A 7823-nucleotide genomic window follows, 5' to 3' on the forward strand; every position below is an offset into this window, starting at 1 on the left:
CTTCACTCAGAGATTGTGCTCCCTAAGGCTTTCCTACATGCAAACTTCAGGTCTCAAGTCTGTTTCTCAGAAACTGGGTTCTGAAGCACATTCATTCCCACATGCATCTGCATGTGGGACCATTTTCTGACACTGGTTGGCATCCTTTGCTGCCATTCACAGGTATAATTCAGAAGTAAATGCACCTTCCAAAGGCGTCGTACTAATTCTCAGGAACTAGCTCAGACACTGGAGAAATCTAGTTCTTCAATGACTGTACCTGGTAAAAGTTGAAATAAGCTCTGTCATCTCTAGTTAGTAAAGATTATTTTCTTCCTCTGAATCACTGAGCTTTTACACAACCAATCACTTCCCATGTGATGTGAACATGACTCACTTCCACTGTAGTGCCTGAATTCTAGGAGAGTCATGTCTGCCATTTGGACACTATACTGAGATGCCTAATGCCTACTTTATTTACTTATTTATTTATTTTTTTGAGAAGTTTTTGCTATAGGGCGCATGTGCTCACCAGAAAGACAGAGAGAGGCTGAGAGACAGAAAGCGAGAAATCACCCCCCCCAGGGGGGATGGCCATGCCACAATCCCTTCTCCTCCATTCTCCTCTCAGGATCTTGGGCACGAATGCACACGCACACATGCCCAGTGTGAGTTTAAGCCACTGGGTCCTGGACTTGAACCTTGGCCAACTACATGGGAGTTCAGCAACATGGCCATTACACCAACTGCTAGTCCCTAAGATGTCTACTTGTATATTATATAGATTATATGATATATTTTCATAGAAAGGATGCATTTATTTTACTTTATTTTTCTTTAAGTATTGTTGTTGCTTATTTTGCTTGTTGCGGTTAATGGAGGTACAAATAAATTAATGATAAGAGATTGGAAATGTAAACTTCTTAAGAGTAGGGAGTCTAACATTTGTGTTTAAAACATTTCCAGATATACAGTAAGTCTTGAAAATGTTTTTAAAATAAAAATCTTTTGTAAATAAATAAAATTTAACATGAAGTACATAGATGCTCTATGGGTAAATTGGACAGAGATGGGATGTGGTAAAGACTTTTAATCATCTAGTATCAAACTCAAGCTATTCTAACTGCATAAACTAAGTTTAAAATGTTTTGGGGTTTATTTACCTTTTTCCTTTTTTTTGTTTTTTTTTTTTGTTTTTTTTTGAGAGGTTTTTGCTATAGGGCGCATGTGCTCGCCAGACAGACAAGAGAGAGACATAGAGACAGAAAGTGAGAAATCACCCCCCTGGGGGGATGGTCATGCCACAATCCCTTCTCCTCCATTCTCCTCTTGGGATCTTGGGCATGCATGCACACACGCCCAGCGTGAGTTTTAAGCCACCAGGTCCAGGACGTAAACCGTGGTTGACTATGTGGGAGTCCAGTGACATAGCCATTATGCTAACTGCTGGTTCCCACCTTTTTTCTTTTTCAAAGGTTTTTGCATCAGGGAGCGTGCACTTGCTGGATAGACAGACACAGAGAAAGTGAGAAATCACCCCCTGGGGAGGATGACCATGCCACAATCCCTTCTCCTCCATTTTCATCCTGGGATTTTATGCATGCTTGCACATGTTCCCGATGTGATATTCAAGCTACCAGGTCCAAGACTTGAACCTCAGTCAGCCAAGTGGGAGTCCAGAGCCTTAATCACCACACCATCTGCTGGCCCCAATAAGGTGATATATTCTATTGAAATCAGAAGTTGGGTTTGTTAAAAATAATTTTTTTGAGAGATTTTTGCTAGAGGGTGTGTGCTCACTGGAGACACAGACAGAGACAGACAGAAAGTGAGAAGTCGTCCCGCTAGGGGGATGGTCACACCACAATTCCTTCTCCATTCTTCTCTTGAGATTTTGGGCATACATGCACAAGTGCACAGCATGAGGTTCAAGCTGCTGTGTCCAGACTCAAACTATGGTCAACTATGTGGGAATCCAGCACCTTAACCACCATGCTACATGTTGGCCCCTGTTACAAATAATTTTCAGAGTGGGAGCCATGTATGGCTTGTGAAGTAAAATACTTAAGTTGAGATCCAAATAATTTGATAAAAGAAAAATATTTTAGATTTACTTTTCTAAATAAATCAGTGTAAAATATATTTTTATCTCTCTGTCTTCCTCTCTAAGAATATGCATTCCAGGCAGGCCCTATAGACTAAAGACTAAGGGAGCTGGATCCCATATGGCTGGCCCTGGTTTGAATCCTGGCTGGTGATTGGTGGCACATGTGCGTGCATGCCTGAAGTCCCAACAGCAGAAGGAATTGTGTTGTGACCAACCATACCCCATTGTAGGGTGCTTTCTCCTTCTCTCCCTCTCTCTTTCTCTGTCTCTTTGCCTCTCTAAGTAATCACATTTACCCTCTGGCTGTCAAAAAATAAAAATAAAAAAACCCACTATATTGCTTCTTCCATTTTTGACTTAAAATCTGAAAGTTAGACAAGGTCCCAGTATGACTATCAAGGTAAAAATTTGGTTTGAAACCTTACTTGACTAGGCTCCAGTTGACACAATGCCCAGTGTACTCTTTACTGATAGAGGAAAAGGGCAAAGTATTACTGTTGCTCCCTGTCATTCATGGCCTGGAGAGGTTTCCAAGTCTGCTTTTGCTTTCATCTTCCATCAGATTGCCTGGACAAAGACTGACCAATAGCCTTGTTTGCCAGATTTCACACTGAATGTCCCTCAGACACCCCCTCAGTCTGCAGTGTACTGGAATAGTTGGTTGCCCCAGTAATTAATGACCCTTCCACAAACCTTTATGAGATGATTTCATTCATTATTGGTATATGCTAGGGGAGGCCATTGCCTGCTATGCTGTAGATCTTGTATGAGGAAATGAGTGAAATGAGAAAAGCTCCAGAACTGGGCTGACTTTATTACCCAAACAGACAAAAGACTGCTAGTATGCTTTAGTATGCCAATCACCTCTGCTGGCCTTGTAATCAGAAAAATATCTAAGTAGAAGGACTCTAGGAAGACCTAGAAATTTTGAAGAAAAACAAGTTTTAAATTTGAAGTATTCTGCTTTAGTTTTGGCCTCAGACAAAATGGATATTTAGATCAGTTTGTGGAGTCTCAGAAGAACACACAATGAATCAGGAAGCTAGGAAAAAGGACTTCGGTAGTTGTGAGTTAAATAATGTCTCATTGTGGGGCCAGTAGGTGGCATGGTGATTAAGGCACTGCACTCCCACGTTGTTGACTATGGTTCAAGTGCCAGATCTGGCAGCTTGGAAAATCATACCATATGGGGCCAGCAGGTGGCATAGTAGTTAAGGTGCTGGACTTCCATTTGTCCAATCATGGTTCAAGTCCTGAACCTGGTGGCTTGAAAATCGTGCTGGGTGCATGTATGTGATGCTCAAAAACCCCAGAAAGAGTATGAAGGAGCAGGGATTTCAATATGGCCATCCCTCCCTTGGGGGTGATTTCTCACTTTCCCCTTCACTGTCTCTTCCTGTCTCTCCAGTGAACATATGTACCATACGGCAAAAGTCTTTTTAAAAAAGAAAGAAAGAAAGAAAGAAAGAAAGAAAGAAAGAAAGAAAGAAAGAAAGAAAGAAAGAAAGAAAGTAAGTCACACCACATGTGTGCATACATGGCCAAAATCTCAAGAGGAAAGTAGAGAAGGGATTGCAATGTGGCCCTCTCTTCTAGGGGGTGATTTCTCACTTTCTCTCCCTCTGTCTTTCTCTGGGAAATACATGTACTCTATGGCAAAAAACTGAAACAAACAAAACAAAACAAAACAAAAAATAAAACTTCATTATGAAGATAAAGTTTGTGGTTAGAATCATATCCCAAATGTGTTCACCTCTGTAGCTTTCTTCTTCTTCTTCTTTTTTTTTTTTTAGAAAGGTTTTTGCTATAGGGCGCGTGCACTCGCCAGAGACACAGAGAGAGACAGAGAGACAGAAAGCGAGAAATCACCCCCCAGGGGGGATGGCCACGCCGCAATCCCTTCTCCTCCATTCTCCTCTCGGGATCTTGGGCACGCACGCACACACACCTGGCGTGAGTTTAAGCCACTGGGTCCGGGACTCGAACCACAGTCGACTACATGGGAGTCCAGCGACATAGCCATTACACTAACTGCTGGTCCCTACCTCTGTAGCCTTCTAACTTGAAATCATCACTATTTTTTGGCAGATACATTTTCCTACATTTTATTCAGTCATTTACTGATATGCTATTTAAAATTTTTTAAATAATTTAAGTTTTTTATTATTTTTAAATTTGCCATAGGGTATGCCCATTCACCAGAGAGACAGAGAGAGAGGGAGAGAGAAAGTGAGAAAGCAAGTCGCATGGTCCAGGACTCAAACCGCAGATAACCATGCAGGAGTCCAGCACCTCAACCACTACACCACCTACTGGCCCCCTGGTATGTTATCACTTGCTAAAGATATACTGTATCTTTGATTCTGTCTTGATTAAGATTAAAGTTGATTAAGATTAAAATTGAAAATGGAAAGCAGTTTCAACCAGCAATAAATAAAAGGCATCTTGAAAAGAAACCTTAACAAGGTGTTGATGCAAAGTTCCCGAAAATGTCAGCCTGTTTCAATTCTGCTCTGGGAAGTCAAGAAGATTAATGTACTCACAGTTAGAGATCTCAAAAAGAATGAATGAAATGAGAGGCGGCAACATGTTTCTGGAGACCTGATGGTTGCAGAAGGATCAGAATCTCAAAATCTCAGAAAATCTTGAGAAAAGATAAGGTCAAGGGGGACAAGGTCAATTTGGTTGCTTAGGGCCAGCTATGTGGCCTAGTGCCTAAGGCACCTGGATCCCACATTGTCAATCATGTGGCTCAAGTCCTGGACCTAGCAGCTTGAGAAACATGCCAGGTGTGTGTGCGTGTATTCCCGAAATCCCAAAAGGAGGGAGAGATGGAGAAGAGATTGTGGCATGACCAGGCCCCATGGCGAAGCAAGGATGTTTTCTCCTCCCCTTGACACCCTTCCCATCTCTCTAGCAAAAAAATATAAAAAAGAAATAGGATGCTTATTATGTAACCGTCCCTCTCCATTGGACTTTTTTCTAATGTTCAATTATTTGAAACAATGGAGGACTTGTGTTTCTTTCCAGCGGAAGTGAAAGTTACTTCCATTCAATCAGTTTCTTGCCCTATTGGTAAGAAAGTACCTTAGCACCTTCCCCAGCCCACCTAATTAGAAGGTGGATCAAGTGGATGATGGAATTTCCATTCCTGTGTAGCCAGCTGTCAAAGAGTAAGGGGGTGGCAGTTATCCTCCATTCGCCCTTTGGCATTTGTAACTGGGGTCTGCCTGTATTTATTGAAGCTTCATTCATTTGAGCTTCTCAGCTGCTGTAGGGGTGATGGTACAAGGCAATATTTTATTTTGGCATAGTAGTACAATAGTTTTCTAACTGCTCTCTCTACTGTAATGCTTGCTACCTTCAAGTTCATTGTCAAACAACAGACAGAATTTTTTTTTTGAGAGAGATTTTTTGCTATAGGGCGCGTGTGCTCACCAGACAGACAGAGAGAGACATAGAGACAGAAAGCAAGAAATCACCCCCTAGAGGGGATGGCCACTCCACAATCCCTTCTCCTCCATTCTCCTCTCAGGATCTTGAGCATGCATGCACACACGCCCGATGTGAGTTTAAGCCACTAGGTCCGGGACTTGAACCGTGGTCGAATACGTGGGAGTCCAGCGACATAGCCATTACACTAACTGCTGGTCCCAGACAGAATTTTTTTTAAGAAACATAGATCGTATCAATTCATCCACGGCCCATTCCTGGCCTTAAACTTCTCTAATGAACTCTTATTACACTTAAGATAAAATACCTGAATTTTTAAAACTGAAGTTTAAAAAATATCATACAATCTGGCCCGTGCCTCTCTCTCTTATCTCATCTTATCTCACAAAACTCCGGCTACAGCATTTTCTTTCTGTTTCTTGAACTTGCTGTGCTAATGTCAACGTATGTACTGTTACAATAACTTGGAAAGTTTCCTCTCCCAGCTCCTGGAATGGCTGAGTCGTATTTTTTAGTCACCTAGTCAATCACTCTCTATCATTTCACCATGATATTTAAAATTTCTGAAAACCACTTTCCAATATAGACGTATTTTATTTGTTTGTTGTCTGTTTTGTCTCTTCACCCTGACAGCATGCCTCATGACAGCAGGGACTGGCCGTCTTGTGCTGTGAATTAAATGCAACTACTAAACAGTACCTAGCACATAGTAAGCACTCAATAAATCTTCCTTAAAGTGACTGATTTGGGGACCAATAGAAGGTGTAACGGTTATGTTGCTGGACTCGCACATAGTTGACTGTGGTTTGAGTCCAGAACCTGGTAGCTTAAAACTCACACCCGGTGTCTGTGTGCCTGTGCATGTGTGCCTAAAATCCCAGTGGAGAATGGAGAAGAGATTGTAGCATCCTCTCTGGGGAGTGATTTCTCACTTTCTGTTTCTCTGGCCAGTGCATGCACCCTATAGCAAAAATCTCTCTCTTAAAACAAAACAAAACAAAACAAAACAAAACAACTCTTAAAAAATGATCTGTTTCTATACTCGAGGAGCTGATATATCTGGTTGTAAGATAATGTAAATGGAAAGATAAATACATGTGACAATGAACAAGAGAGGCTAAAAGGCAGTATGTGAATAAGTATATAAACTTGATCCTATGGCATTGATTTTACTAAAATGAAAAAGAAGTGGTACATACTACTGTCAATTGTTGCTATATCAGTGCCATTCTGAGCTCTAAAGGCAATTGTTTTTCCTTCCCTTAAGAGACAGGGACTTGCTTTTGCCTTCCAGGCTGGTCCTGAACTCACCATTCTCCTGCTGCAGCCTACTAGCTAGCTGAGTTACAGGCACAGCCCTTATTTTGACAAATACAGGTGGAAATCACAGGTGGAGGTGGTGGGGAGGAGTGAGGAGAGAAGGCTTAAAGAATGAGTAGAGAGAGGCCAACCCCTGGTGTGGTGGTTAAGGTTGCTGACACCCACATGAGGGATGTGGCAGTTCAAGCTGAAAAACCGAGTCCCTCTGTCTTTCCGGTGAGCACAGGAGCCCTATAGCAAGACCTTCTGTTTAAGAAAGAAAGAAAGAGAGAAAGAAAGAAAATAGAAAGAAAGAACCCAAACAAGTAAACAAAAACCTCAAAACACGTTGAGCACCTAAGGAGGGAGAAATGAGACTGTGGCCTGATCATTTCCCATGGGGGGGGGTGTGTTTTCTCACTTTCCCTCCCTCCTGCGTGTGCACGCACTTTCTGGCTCAGGCAAGTTATTAAAAAAAAAAAAAAAAGAAGTAACTAAAGATTTTGCATGCAAGTTTAAGCTCTTGCATAAGTTTGGCAAGGGACGCTTAGCTTCTCCGAAGAGAAATTCTTGTTAGCTGAAGCTTGAGGTGACAGTGGGATGAACTATTTTGCCGTACGACTTTTCACTCCTAAAATGGTCCGCTTCCCTCCCCCCCACTTCTGCCGCGTCTCGGCTTAGTGAGATAAAGAGACAAAGTAGTTTCCTTTAACAAAAAGAAAAGAGGAAGTCCGTAAAAAGTGTGCGTGCGTGTGTGTGTTTGGTCGTGGAGGTGGGGCAGAAGAGGCGTGAAGGAGCCGTCACCTCCGCGGAGTCGCTAGGATTGGGGCTCCAAACCGCGCACAGCTGCTCCAACAGGCCAGGCCTGCGGGCTCCGTGGTACGCGGAGTTTCTCGAGGACAGTGTTTGGCTAAACTTCTTTCCCAAACCTGGCACGCGTCGTCGTCCTGCACTCGGCACGGACCCACGAGTGTGCGTGTGTGGC

The sequence above is a fragment of the Tupaia chinensis genome, unplaced genomic scaffold, assembly GCF_000334495.1.
Source record: "Tupaia chinensis unplaced genomic scaffold, TupChi_1.0 Scaffold000318_1, whole genome shotgun sequence".
Classification (NCBI taxonomy): Eukaryota; Metazoa; Chordata; class Mammalia; order Scandentia; family Tupaiidae; genus Tupaia; species Tupaia belangeri.